We start from the raw sequence: 14,887 nt of genomic DNA on the forward strand, positions 1-14,887 counted from the left end.
CTATGGTCTTTTAGCAGGATGTAGTTTCCTTCCTTATCTCTTTTGATTAGATCTATTTTTGTTTTTGCTTTGTCTGATATCAGGATTGCTACCCCTGTTTTTTTAATGCAGCTGAAGCATAATATATTCTGCTCCAGCCTTTTACCTTTACCCTGTATGTGTCACTCTTTTTCAAATGTGTTTCCTGTAAACAACATATTGTAGGATTATGGTTTTTAATCCATTCTGCAATCCATTTCCGTTTTATGGGAGAGTTCATCTCATTCACATTCACAGTTATGATTACTATCTGTCTTTTTCTCCATCCTTTCCTCCCCCCATTTATGCTTTTCTTTCTCCTTTTTCCTTTCCCCCCTTCATTAGTGTTTTGCTTTTGACCACTGCCTCCTTCAGTCCCTCTTCCCTTTTATTATCTCTTTCCCTTTTCTTCCACTTTACTCTGACTGCTTATTCCCTCCCTTCTTTCCTCCCAACTTTTCTTTCCCCCCTCCCTTTTCTTTTCCCTTTTCCCTCCTACTGCCTATCGGGCAAGTTAGATTTCTATACCTAACTGATTATGTTATGCCCTTCTTGAGCCAAATCTGATGAGAGTAAGGTTCAAACAATGCTCCCCCCCCTTTTTCCCTCTGCTGTAATAGGATTTTGTGTCTTTTCCTGTAATGTAATTTACCCTTGTCTGCCTCCTCCTTTCTCAGTACATTTTCTAAGATCAGATTGATCCACTTTGGATCCATTTAACCACTTGATTAGATTTTTTTTATCATTACATCAAAGTCAACTAATATCCACCCTCTTTATGTATACTCCTTTAACATGGTGTGATAACAATACAGTTCTCAAGGGTTGCAAGCATCATATTCCCTTGTAGGGGTTTAGACAGCGCCCCCCCCACCATTAGCAACATATTGTATCTTTCTGTCCCATTTACCTTTTTATGTCCTTCTTGAGTCCTGTACTTGAAGATCAAATTTTTTGTTGAGCTCTGGTCTTTTTATCAGGAAAGTTTGGAAGTCTCCTATTTCATTGAATATCCATCTCCTCCTTTGAAAAATGATGCTCATTTTTTCTGGGTAGTTGATCCTTGGCTGCCTTCCAAGATCCTTTGCCTTAGGGAATATCATATTCCATGCCCTCGGTCTTTTAATATAGAAGCTGCAAGGTACTGTGTAATCCTGACTGTGGTTCCATGATATTTAAATTGTTTCTTTCTGGCTGCTTGCAGCACCTTCTCTTTCATCTAGTAATTTTGGAATTTTGCTATTATATTCTTGGCATTGTCAATTTGGGATCTCTTTCAGGTGGTGATGGTGGATTCTTTCTATGGTTATTTTCCCTTCTGGTTCTAGGACTTCCGGGCAGTTTTCCTTTATGATTTCCTGAAAGATACTGTCCAGGCTCTTTTTTCATCATGATTTTCAGGTAGTCCAATAATTTTTAAATTGTCTCTCCTGAATTGATTTTCCAGGTTGGTTGTTTTACCGATGAGGTATTTTACGTTTTCATCTGTTTTTTTCATTTTTTTGTTTCTGTTTCACTTATTCTTGGTCTATCATAGAGACATTAGTTTCCATTTGTCCAGTTCTAGTTTTTAACAGATGTTTTCTTCTGTTAGTTTTTGTCCTTCCTTCTTCAATTGGCCAATTGTGTTTTTTATGGACTTGTTTTCTTCAGTGTACTCTTCTGTTAGTTTTTGTCCTTCCTTCTTTAATTGGCCAATTGTGGTTTTTAGGGACTTGTTTTCTTCAGTGTATTTTTTTTTCCCAATGGCCAATTGTATTTTTGAAGGACTCTTCTACCTCTCTCATTTGACTATTAAAATCCTTCTTGAGCTCTTCTAAGAAGGCTTTTTGGGCTTCAGACCAGTTCATATTCCCTTTTGTTGTTGCAGATGTGGGTTTGTTGACAATGTTGTCCTCTTCAGAATTTCTGTCTTGATCTTCACTCTTCTCATAATATGAATCTATGGTATGTTTCTTTTTACTCATGGTGTTTCTTTATTCCCTGGCCTTTGAAGGGATTGAGTTCTCCTGCTGGGGATAAGAGGGCACTGATCCAAGCTTCTTGTGTTGGGAGCCTAGGTCTTGGTCACTGGCTTTGTGCGCTGGGGCCTCTTATGTTGGCAATTGGAGGCTGTAGGTTTCTGGCAGCTTACCTCGTGTTGGGCTGGAATGAGCAAGGCTGGAACTTTCAGGCAATTCTAGGTTGCCTGCTTTTCTTTTCCTTTAGCTTTCTTCAACTTCTTTTAGATGGGTGCTGCAGGGTGTTCATCTGCCTGGGGCCCCCTGCAGTGTTGTCTCCCTTGCTTCTGCTAATAGCTGGGAGATTCCTTTGTGGTAGAGTGCTGAGGCACGTGGTGGTTTTCTGAACTGGTTTCCACTGGTTCCCCCTGCCCTCACTGAGTCACTTGGAGGTCCAGATGTTGGTGTTTCCCTATTCTGCCACCTGTGCTTCAGGATTTCTTCACAACTGGAGGCTGCAGGGCTCCAACAGCTCACCTGGTGTTGGGCTGGAACCAGCAAGGCCAGGGCTTTAGGAAGCCTTTAGGTTGTTTTCTTCACCTCCTTTCAGAATGCTGCAGGGTAATTATCCACCTGGGGCCCCTTTTAGTTCTGCCTCCCTTATTTTTGCTGAGCCCATTTGCTGGGCTGCTGTACTGCTGCTCCCCATCTTTCTTCTAGTTCAGCTGTTCCAGGGTTTTTTTCTGGGGTGATATTTTCTGGATTTTCAGAGGTTGATAGGGGAGAGTAAGAGTGGCTACCTTTTCACTCTGCCATCTTCTTTTTATTCTTTTCTTATGGGCACCAAGTAGTGATGTGGAGTAGACAATATGAGAGTTAGTTTGATTTAGGAGTATTTGAAGAACAAGGACCCAAAACATCACTAATTGTTTAAGGTCATCTCAAATGGAGGTCTTTGATGAAACGCCCCAAAGATGTTTCCTTTGCCTTGTGCTATTTGACTTTTATATCAGGGGCTTGGATGAACTCATACATTCCATGCATATAAAATCTGAAGATGACAAAAAATTGGGAAGGATGGTTAGCACATTAGATCTCAAAGCCCAAATCCCCCCAAAAATTTGACAACCTGTAATATGAACTCAAATCTTCCTGACTCCAGGCCCAGTGCTCTATCTACTATGTTGAATGTTGTATGCCTCACTTGGTCCAGTTCTGGGGAACTCAACATGATTTTATATATGTATACATACATATATACACATACACACATATACATATATCTTTCCTCTGTCAACCAAATGTCAAATAATATATTTTAGTGAATTACAACAAGCAATTTGTCAATTCAATGGTAAATTTAGGTAAATAATTGATTAATCAAGTGATAATGAATCATTCATCACTTTCTTCTAACTTCAGATCATTCCAATTTTCATGTTCCCTGGCCCAGATGGTATTTTGACTGCTTCATTCTAACAAACCTTATCCTCTTCCTCTCCTTCAAAACTCCTCTACACATTAACTGTTTTTCCTATTCCCATGAGGTCTTTCCCAGTTATATCTACTTCCTTTTACTTTAAGTATCTACATGGTCCCTACTCCTACATCCTCTTTAACCTTCCACATTACTTTGTACCTTAGTCACATCTCTATTCCTGTATTTGAATGTAATATATTACATATTTTTTGTCCCTTGTCTTGGATAGGCCTAAAGAAAACTAAGGACGTATGAAGACTGTAGTCATGAATAAGTTCATATCTAGAGAGCCTTATTTATGAAATGGCAGGCACCTTAAAGGCAAGATCTCCATTTTCTTCACATCATCCTATTCGTGCTTCGACCATAGCAGTGTCTTGGAGATTGTTAGATGGTTTGGGAAAGTCCAAGGCACAACTGAAAAAGATAACTAAGTTTCTCTTAGCAAGTATATTCTCAAGTTCAAAGAAGATTCACTAATAAATGATAAGGATGATTCCTTATCACACCTGAGTTCCAACATATCAAGTATGTGACATGCACACATTCATACTCTCTCCCCAAATTTATTAGTTTGTCAGCAGGAGGGAAAAGAATCCATTGGTCTCATCTTAGTCTTCAGCATATTTTGTGCCATAACTCAGCAGGAGATCACGGTTTCTTCTTTAATATCAGTGTCAGAAAAAGAGAAAGGAACAATATACATCCTTTTCAGAAAAGAAAAGAAAATAGTAGAGAAATGGGAGCTTTTAAAAGAAAGTGTTCATCTCTCTTTCCTGTTGTAAAACAAGCATTATGCAGCCATGAATGTTTTGAGTCTGTAGCATGACACATTTTTGCCTACAATGAAAAATTTCCTCCCTCCACCTACTAAGTAATCATCCTTTGAACAAAAGACTTTGGCTATTATTTTCTGCTGTTTTCAAAAAACAAAACTCATTCCTCTGATATATCTGATAACATATCATTCATCTGATAAAATCTATGATTCCAATTAACCTAAATATGTGTATATTTATGCACATTTTCAGTTCTAGATGTTCTGATAAATGCAAATACATCAATAAGCCAAATATTTCTGTTGGCATAGTTGCTAACATTGATAGCTCACCAAGCAAAAACACCCTAGAAATCTGCCATTTGAAAAACATTCAGTGGGATTTTGGATTACTTCAAATTTTGAGCTTTCTTGCTTTCTCCTGGGCTTCTTTTGAGGTCATTTCAAACTCAGCAGCTTCTGAATGAATTCAGTTCAGGGAGCTGGATGGCTGAAATTATCAGTAATGGGATACTGAAACTTTCACCTCTAGGCAACTGGTTTGGATATAGCCTGAAGTAGGGGAAGAGTGAAAGCTCTTTTTTGTCTGACAGTTTCCTCTTAGCCCTAGTGAAATGAGTTGGTGGTGTCATTCCAGTTCCTATAGACAGGCATCCACATGGTAATTGGCACCAGACTTATCAGCCTCAGCAGTGAGGACTTGGAGGGCAAATAGAATTATCCTCTCATTACTCAGAGGGAGCCCTCCAGACGAGGCTTTAGTCATGGTGGAAAAAAAATGCTTTCTTATTCCTACCTTAGCTGCTTGCATTCTGGTAATGAATAAAAGGAAGTGCTTCATTCAACACAACTATTACATTTGGAGGAATCCAGAGTACTGATAGTCATTCAAAATAGTTTTAATTCTCTTGAAAATGACTTTGCTACATATTTTCCTTTCTCTTCAAGAAAATTCAGAAAAATTATATGCAAAATATCAGAACTCTAAAAAAAAACCACATTAAAAGAATGTAGCTCCCAGGGCACTGAAAGCTTTTGCATTACAAATCATATTATAAAAAAAGAGGGTAGATATGTGGTAAGGTGGGGGTGGGGATGGTGTTTAATTCTCATGTCCTTTTCCTAGTACTCTCTCTTGCCAGGCCTATAAACATCTTCAATTTGCTCTAGCCAACTAAAATCTCTTAATGGGCAACCAGAGGTTAAGGAAGTGAAACTGGCTGGTTCAGATTTATCATTCTTTCCCTTGTGTCTTGAGAATTTAAAAGACAGACATTTCATCCTGGATTGTATAGTAATTTTCAGAGTGATTTGTTACATGTCCTCTGATTCTCTAAATACTCATCAGAGACCACTTCAATTTGTTTCACTTTCATGCAGCTATCCCAAAGCATGGATTTTATTTCAAGCATCTTTCCCAAAAAAGTGCTAGGGAGGAACAGGCCCTTTAAATTCCTTTTATACAATGAAGTCACATCAAATGGAGTAACTTAACAAACCAAGGAATTAGAATAACCAGTTCTCTAAGCTCACTATACTTATACCTTCCCTGCTATATATGAGAAAAAACTCAGAACTGGATTACCTCATATATTTTTACTCTCTTTCATATATAGTCATCGCGGCAGCTAGATGGTGCAGTGCACAGAATACTGGGCCTGGAGTTACAAAGATATCTTCATGAGTTCAAATCTGGCTTTAGACACTTAGTAGCTGTGTGACCCTGGACAAGTCATTTAACCCCTGTTCAACTCAGTTTTCTCATCTGTAAAATGAGTTGGAGAATGAAATGCAAACTACTCAAGTATCTTTGCAAAAACAAAAAGAAACAAACAGAAAAAAAACAAAACAAAAACTAAACAATTCGGGTCATGAAGACTCAGACAAGACTGAAAAATGACTGATCAAACAAAAACATGTAGCTGTTAAGCCCTAAAGTTTGAAATGACTGTTGTATTTTTAATTGGCTGCCCAAATTGCCCTTTTGATCAGATGAAATCAAGACAGTACTAGGGTTAGCTTGAACTGGCTCAGTTGATTGTTAAATTTGCAACGTGAGCACTTACACCTTGGAAATCAACACATGCTAACAATCACTGCTTGATTTATTGTTTTGTTGACTATCTAAACTTGATAAAGTGATGAATAAAATACTAATAATGCAGATTAAACTTAAAAGTGTATCAATGTGGTTTGTTTCCAGAGAGTCAGTTGTCAAACCTTCGCCAACATATCTCTATATGAAATCATCTGCCATTAGTGATCCCTGGAAAAAAATGGTAAGGGGTTTAATCAAACCAGACTTCCAGATCTCCTGAAATCAGAGTAGATTGTGATATAAATTTAATGTAGAAAATAGTATCACAGAAATGCTGATACACTTACACACATACATATATACATATATACATATATATATATATATATATATATATATATATATATATATATATATATATATATATAATCTCCATGTATATATATGTATGTGGGTGCACATGTGTGTAAGAAACAATTTATAGTGGATACCAGATGGAGAAAGGAACTCAAACTCAGAAACACCTGAGTTCAAATCCTCACTCTGACATATACTGACTAGCTAGTGACTCCAGACAATTACTTGTTCTATATAACCTTCAAAGCTAGGGGTACTTAATCTTTTTTGTGTCCATGGATCCACTTGGTAGTCGGGTGAATCTGATGGGTCTTTCTCAGATTAATGTTTTTACATGTGTAAAATAAAATGCATTAGGTTAAAAATGTTTAAATAATTATGAGCTTGTTTTTTTTTTAAGATTCACAGACCCCAGTTTAAGAATACCTGCTCTAAAACACAGAAGATGTCAATATGCATTTGGTAGATGGAATTTCCTCACCTGGGACTTCCTTGTATCAGTAAAATCACTGATCCATTCCCTATTCCTATGTAGATAGGTAAATTTAGGTAAATATAGGTTAAAATGTGTTATGGTATATTGGTCATTATAATCTGTGGTCAAAAATGTGTATCACCTAAACAGTTTATATTGTTTTCTATGTGTATATAAAACCACATACTTTTAAAAAGATTAATATTTTATATTTCCTCCTAGAGATACATGTGACGATTCATACCACTGCAAAACAACAAAAGGAAACAATGCTTGTCAAATTAAGTTTTGCCCACCCCAAGGATTCTTTTTTTTTCTTTGTTAGTTATAAAATGGGGGGGGGGAGTACTCTTAACAAAGCAATCCCCTTCCTTTGGCATATCCACCCATACTGGAGGGGGTGGTTATAAAAATTTGTACCTTTGAAGATACTGATTACTTCATTGTCTCTTTCATTGGACTTGGAAAGTTTCATTGGCATTTCATATACAAATTTGTAGTATCACATTGCTAGAGCTCAAAGTGAACTCAGAGGACATCTTATCCACCTCCCTCATTTGGCACATGGGAAAATGAGGACTATGTAAATTAAGAGTCTTGTCCAAGTTCACACAGATAGTAAAAGTAAGAGGCAGAATGGGACTTCAATGCTCTTTCCATGCTTTGAGATACCTCTTTAATAGACAAAGGAGCACCTTCCAGGCCCCCAACCTCTCCTCGAGTTTGCGAAGGAACTGAATGCTTCCCTACTTGTACATTCTGAAGCTTCCTGACGTCCTCACCAAAATGAAAAAAGAGTGGAGCATATGGAGCTATTTCTCACTGTCTGAATCTGTTGCAGCAATGAAATGAGGTGTGTTCCCCACTAAATGAAGACATATTTAGTTCAAACACCTATAATGTGTTATAATAAACTTTCAGTAAGCTTCTCTGAAAATTCCCACTGTTCATACCTAGGACATTCATTTTGTTGATATAGATTTTATCTTTATAATTTGGAAAGCATGTTGTTCTACTCTGACAGTCCTATTTCTCAATAGCTATGGCATAGGGTAAGTGAGGATCTGGGCACTCCTCCTAACCTTGCATCAATGTTACTCATCAGTCTTTGTGGTGGTACAGTAACTCATCTTGGTTTCTCTTGACTGAGGGCCATTATTAGGTAGTAGCAAGAATCTAGACCAGGAGTAAGGAGTCAAGTCTCTGCCATGAACTGATTAAGAGGCCTTATACAAAGCGTTTTTTCTCTTTTAGTTTCCTGTTCCTCACCTATAAAATGTAAAACAGAATAATCAATAACCTCTTTAAATTCATTTCCCTACTATTTCTTAATTCTAAGAATAATTCCTATCCTTACTTCTGTGGTATTGACAACAAGCCCTGTTCAATGAGCTGATATTTTCTCCCATTTTGCAGATGAGGCATCTAGGAATGAGGAAGGTGAAAGGATTTGCCCATCTAGTTAGTGACCAAGATAGGAAGCAAACTCAGAACTTCTTACTCCCTGACAAGTTCCCCATCATTACATCAAAGAATCAGGGATTTAAAGTTAGAAGAAACCTTTGAGGTCATTTTACAGACGAAAAACTAAGACCTAAAGAACTTAATTGACTTGCTCAAGGTCAGACAGTAAGGGAAAGAAATGGGATTGGAACTCTGGTCCTTGGGTTCTAATTTACTCTCTTTCTGGGCTATTTCCATCATCTTATCCTAGCTATAGAAGTAAAGGTAAAAAAAAATCATCCATATTTGCTCTAATTTTATGAATCTGTAGCCCAATGTATTCTCTTTATCAACCCATGGTTTCATCAGACAAGGACAACTGCTTGCAATAGAGAATAAGCAATTTCCTAGTTCAACCAGAAGACTAGAGCTGAAAAGTAATGACAAAGGATCGAGGAACCCTTTAAAAATATCATTGAGAATGAATTATAGCCTCTTTTTTAGAGCTAAAACCTGTTCTTTTATGTTGCCATGTGCTTCCCCTTCCCTACCACCCCCAATCCAAATGCAAAGTCTGAATTTTAAAGCAGATTAATGAAGCATTAACAGGCTCTGCAAGAGTGTTCTTTCAAACAGCAATCAATAATCTCTTCTCTTGTTCATTGTATATATAGTTTCTATGTTCTCGGAGATATTTATTTGATTAATTGATCATTACTGCCATGCTGGATAATACGCACTTACAAGGAAATAGCTGAAGTTTTAGCTTTTAAGACAGTAACAAATTATTAGCTATAATGGAAATTGCACTCAAGCAATAGCATGATAAACAGGTTTTTTTTTTTTCATATGAGATCTTTTGCCACCTCAACATTGTATCTCTTCTGAGTGCTGGACTCATTAGCCACCAGGCATGTCAAAGACAGTTTTTTTTTTTTTGTATTTTACCCTCCAGAGAAACAGGAATGGAATGTGAAAGCCAGGTAGAACCTTCCACACAAGTGTAATAGGTGTCTATCTTTCTTGAGGCCTAAACATAGCAGATTAACTATTCAAGTAGCCAACATTATGTAGGAGATAGATCAAATTTCTGTCATAAATTAAGAGGCAAGACCTTTTCTTATGGGATTCTCCCAGAGATTAATATAAATGGGAAGTCTAAAGCACAAAAAGGAATTGCTGGCAGGAGGAAGTTGTTAGTCAATAAGGATTTATCAAGTGCCTACTATGTGCCAGGAATGGTTGCTTCTCAATTACTAGCACTCTGTGTTAAAATACAGGTCTGATAAAATAAAGAATACTCTAGAAGTGATTTTATATACTTCTTAACTTTGGAATAAATCAGAAAGAAATAAAGTAATAACATCTGACATGTATCTAGTTCTCTATAGTTTTCTAAATGCTTTCATGTATTTTCTCATTTGAGACTCAAAACAACCTCCGGGAGTGAGGGAGGTAGAATTATCCCAATTTTGCTGATAGGGAAATTGAAGCTTGCAGAGGTAAACTAGTTTGTCCAAAATCGCACAGTAAATTTTTGGTAGATCCAGTAGCAGAAGCTAGGACTCATGATTCTTCTAATGTGTGGTTTGGACTATATGACCACTGAGATAATTTCTCTCAAATTTTGTAATTCTATAAACTGCCTCAACATATTGGTTGTTTTTAAGTAATTCACAGAATCATATAATTTTATGATTGGAAGAGATCTCAGAGTCTATCCAGTATGATATATACCTGGAAAAAATACTCTGCAACTATCTTGACAGGTGGGTACCAAACAGATGTTTTAAGACGTTATTAAGGTGAAGCATTTTTGAAGAATTAGCATGTAAAAGAAAGGCAAGAATTTGTTTTACTTGTCTCTAGATGGGAAGTCCCAGAGGTATAGGGAGGCATATTTTAGATCCAATATCAGGAATAACTTTAATCTCATTAATATAGTAAAAAAAAAAACCTTCCTAACAGTTTTATTGTTGTTGTTTAGTTGTTTTTCAGTTATGTCCAACTCTTAATGACACTTTTTGCAATTTTCTTGGCAAAGGTATTGGAGTGGTTTGTCAGGTCCTTCTCCAGCTCATTTTACAGATGAGGAACTGAGGCAAACAGGGTTAAGTGACTTGCCCAGGATCACACAGCTAGTAGGTGTTTGACACCAGATTTGAACTTGGGTCTTCCTGACTCCTGGCCCAGTACTCTATCCACTGTGCCATCTAACTGCCCTCTATCAATTAGAACTATTCAAACATGGCATAGACTGCCTTAATAATGTGTCATTTGAGGTTTCTAAGCAGTGGTTGGATGTATACTTGTCAGGGAAATTGTATAAGGCCTTCGGGTCTAGATGACCAAATGTGTATAAATATAAACATAAAAATATATTTCTTTATATAAATATATAAAATAAATGCAAATATATTCATAGACATATAAAGCTAAAAATTTTATGTGTGTATACACACATGCACATGAAATCTGTTACCAAATCTTTATACATTGATGTACATACTATGTGTATATAGGTAGAGATGAGCTATATCCAAAACAGATAATGATTATTGTAATAATAATAATAATAATAATAATAATAACAATAACTAACATTTATATAGTACTTACTACTTGCCAGGCACTGTAATGAACACTTTATAATTATTAACTTTTTTGTAGCTTGAAGGTAATCTGAGAAGGAAAGGAAGTTGCTGGGAGTACTCATAGACATCTGCTTAAAGTGAGACTTCAGCTAAAGCTTAAAGCAAGTCAGAAAATCCAAGAGGCAGAGGTGAGGTAGGAATACCCACTGGAAGGCTCCTACAATAAACCAAGAAAGAGGTGATGAAGCCATAACCCTAGTTAAAGGCTTTATCACCTCTTACTTGTTCTAATGGGTCTCCCTAATTCACCTCTGTTGCTTAGATACACACACACACATACATACATACATACACACATACATGCATATTATATAGGTATATACACCTACATATGTGACAACCTATGACAATAAATTATGATAATTACATATGTATAAAGGATAAGAATTGGTAATACATTAGCTATTTAGATTATATATGATCTATGCCAAATAATATTCTATCATTACAATATTTCTTCTATATAACATTGCCTCCACTAATAGCTATAAGCCTAGTTAAGTCCCTTATTAGTTCTTGCATAGATTATTGCAATAGCCTTCCAACTGGTCTTCCTACCTTAAGTCTTCACCCACTCAAATTCATCTTCCACCCAGCTGTCAGGTTTTTTATCTAAAATATAGCTGTAACCATGTCACCTCCCCACTAAACCCCCACCCTCACCCACTCAGTGAAATCCAGTGTCTCCCTATCACTTTCAGATTCAAAGATAAACTCCTCTATTTGGCATTTAAAGCATTTCCTTACTTGGCCTTCCCTGTTTCCAGGGCTTTATGACCCTCAATGAACTCTATGATCCAGCTGTTTTAGCCTTCTTGACTCACCATCTCCCATCTCTGGGCTTTTGTGCTGTGTATTCCCCATGTCTGAAATGTTCTCTTCCCTCACCCCTGCCTTACTTCATCAATCAGCTCAAGTCTCATCTTCTGCAGGAGATGTCTACCAGATGTCTACCCACTCCAAGAGGCCAGTACCTTTCCATCTCAGATTATAGTCTCTATCTCTATCTCTGTCTCTATCTCTATCTCTATCTCTATCTCTATCTCTATCTCTATCTCTATCTCTATCTCTATCTCTATCTCTATCTCTATCTCTATCTCTATCTCCATCTCTATCTCTATCTACACATATCTTGTAATACCTCATTCTTTACATACTGTCTCCTCATTTGATTGTGAGCTCCTGAATACTTTTGTCATTATTTGTAACCTCAACACTTAGCACAGTTCCTGGCTTAGAGCTAGTAAGGACTTAACAAATGTTTGTTTACTGACACTAAGGCTTACTTTTTGATAGCCTTATTAGTCCTTCATTTTTCAGTGTGTTATCAGATGTTTGAAATGCTCCTGCTTCGAAGAGATAAAGAGGCTACATAGGATCACAGATTTAGAGTTGTAAAAGTACTTCAGATGCCATCTATTCCAATACCCTATTTTAATAAAGGAGTAAGTTGATTCCCAGAGAGGTTCAACTATTTGATCATGGTTAATCAGATAATAGGCAGAAGAGGTGGGACATGAATCAAGAATCAATAACTACAAATTCATTTTTTTCCTTTCCACTTTGCAAATGGGCTGTGTATAATCTACTCAAGTATGATGTGCCTTACCATCATATATAACAAGAAAATTGGTTAATCATACATTTGAATTCCATTCAATAATATTTTTTTCTTAACCTTAGTTATCCATGTTTAAGGGGAAGGAGGAGAATAAGTAACCAGCAAAGGAGATAAAGAAAGAACAAAAAAATTAGAAAGGAATCATGAAAGTAGAGCATCATGGAAGATATGGAAAGAAGGATCATTCACAAGGAGGGAATCATTAGTATCAAGTGTTATAGAGAGGGCAGAGAGTATGAAGTCTGAAAAAAAGGTAATTGGATTTGGTGATTAAGTTGTCTACCTTAGAAAGAACACTTTTGGTCAAGTAGAGGAAGCTTCAGCAGCCAGAATGCTGCAAGGAATTGAGGGGAAATGAAATATTGACATCTAGTATCAAATACTGTTTTTAGAAGCTTGACAGAAGTCAGGAAAGTTATAGGACAAGTAGAGTAAGAATCAAAAAAAGTTTATTTTACAATAGAGAACCTTGAGTATGCTTTTAGATTGTTAGGAAGGATTTAATAAAGAGGAAGTATCTATATGAAAAAGGGTACAAGTTGACAAATATATATTAAGTTCCTACTGTGTGGCATACATTGTACTGAGCCTAGGGAATATGTAAAAAAGCCACCCCCCACGAAAAAACAACAACAACAAAACCCCCAAAATAAACCCAAGACAACAACAAAAAGCAAAACCAACCAGTTTCTGATTTCAAGGAGCTCACAATCTAAAGGAAGAGACCACAAGTAAGCAGATATGTGCAAACCAGATTTTTCACGATAAAGTGGACATAACCTTAGAGGAAAGGTACCACGTTTAAGTAGGACTGAGAAAGCCTTATTTCAGAAGGTAGAGCTTTAACTGAGACTTGAAAGAGGCCAAAGAAGCTTGGAATCACAGATGAGGAAATAGAATACCAGACATAGGGAACAGCCTATGAAAATGCCCAGAATCAGGAATGTGTGAAGAAGAGTAAAGAGACCAATGTCATTGGTTTAGAGAGTATATGGAGAGTTAGGTATAATAAGACTGGAAGCAGGGGGAAGCTGGGTTATGAAAGGCTTTAAAAGTCAAAATGAGTTTTTTATTTGACCATGGAAGCAATAGGGAACCACTGGAGTTTATTGAGGGGGAGGGAATCATGGCAAGACCTGCATTTTAGGGAAATCAATTTGACAGCTAAATGGAGGATGAACTTGAATGAGAAAAGACTTCGGGCAGCGAAACCAACGATTATGCTATTGTAATAGTCTAGGCATCTAGATGAGGGCGGTATCAGAGGAGGGAAGAGGGTATATAGAGAGATAGTTTTTAAAAAAGGAGAAATGAAAGAACTTTGTAACTGTTTATATATGGCAAGGAAAGTAGAATGAGAAGTGGAAGATTATACCTGTGGGTCATGAGGAAGCAAGTTCACAAAGGAAACAAGAAAAAAAATTTGAGAAAAAAAATGTCAGGAGTCAAGCACTTGCCTTGGCAAGGAGTAATAGTAAGTTTTCTGTTGTGTTTAAAGACAATGCTTACATAATATTTCCTCAAAATAATTTTATTAATTGGTGGTGTGAATATTATTAACACCTTTTATAGATGGCGAAACTAAGGGTCAGACAGATTAAGTGACTTGCCTTAGGTCACTGGTGGCTTTAAGCTCACAATACTTTTGCTATTCCACGCTCATTTTATCACTTCTAATTATGGTGGGGATAAGTGAATGAATAGATAGCTAGAAAGAGAAGTGCAGAGAAGAGGAAGTTGAAAGATTTTGTATTGAAATATCAAAGTCAAAATCATCTGTAGGTGTAATGGGGTAGGGTGAAGTTGGAAGCCTCAGGAAAAAAGAGAAACTTTGGAATAGCCTCTCTGTTGAATGTAATAGGGTTAATAAGAGAATAAAAGAATCATTTTGAACCCATGAAGGATCAGATGAAGTTAAATTTTTGTTGTAGCTTTAATTAGATGGCTTCCTGGTTTCTACTAAGTACGAATGAATGAAGCATTTACAAAGTACTTACTATGTTCAAAACATTGTGATAAGTACAAAAGAGATACAAACAGAAAAGTAAGATGGATCCTGTTCTCAAGGACTTAATGAGAGAGA

Source organism: Phascolarctos cinereus, unplaced genomic scaffold (assembly GCF_003287225.1).
Source record: "Phascolarctos cinereus isolate Bilbo 61053 unplaced genomic scaffold, phaCin_HiC Scaffold_726;HRSCAF=1367, whole genome shotgun sequence".
Lineage (NCBI taxonomy): Eukaryota > Metazoa > Chordata > Mammalia > Diprotodontia > Phascolarctidae > Phascolarctos > Phascolarctos cinereus.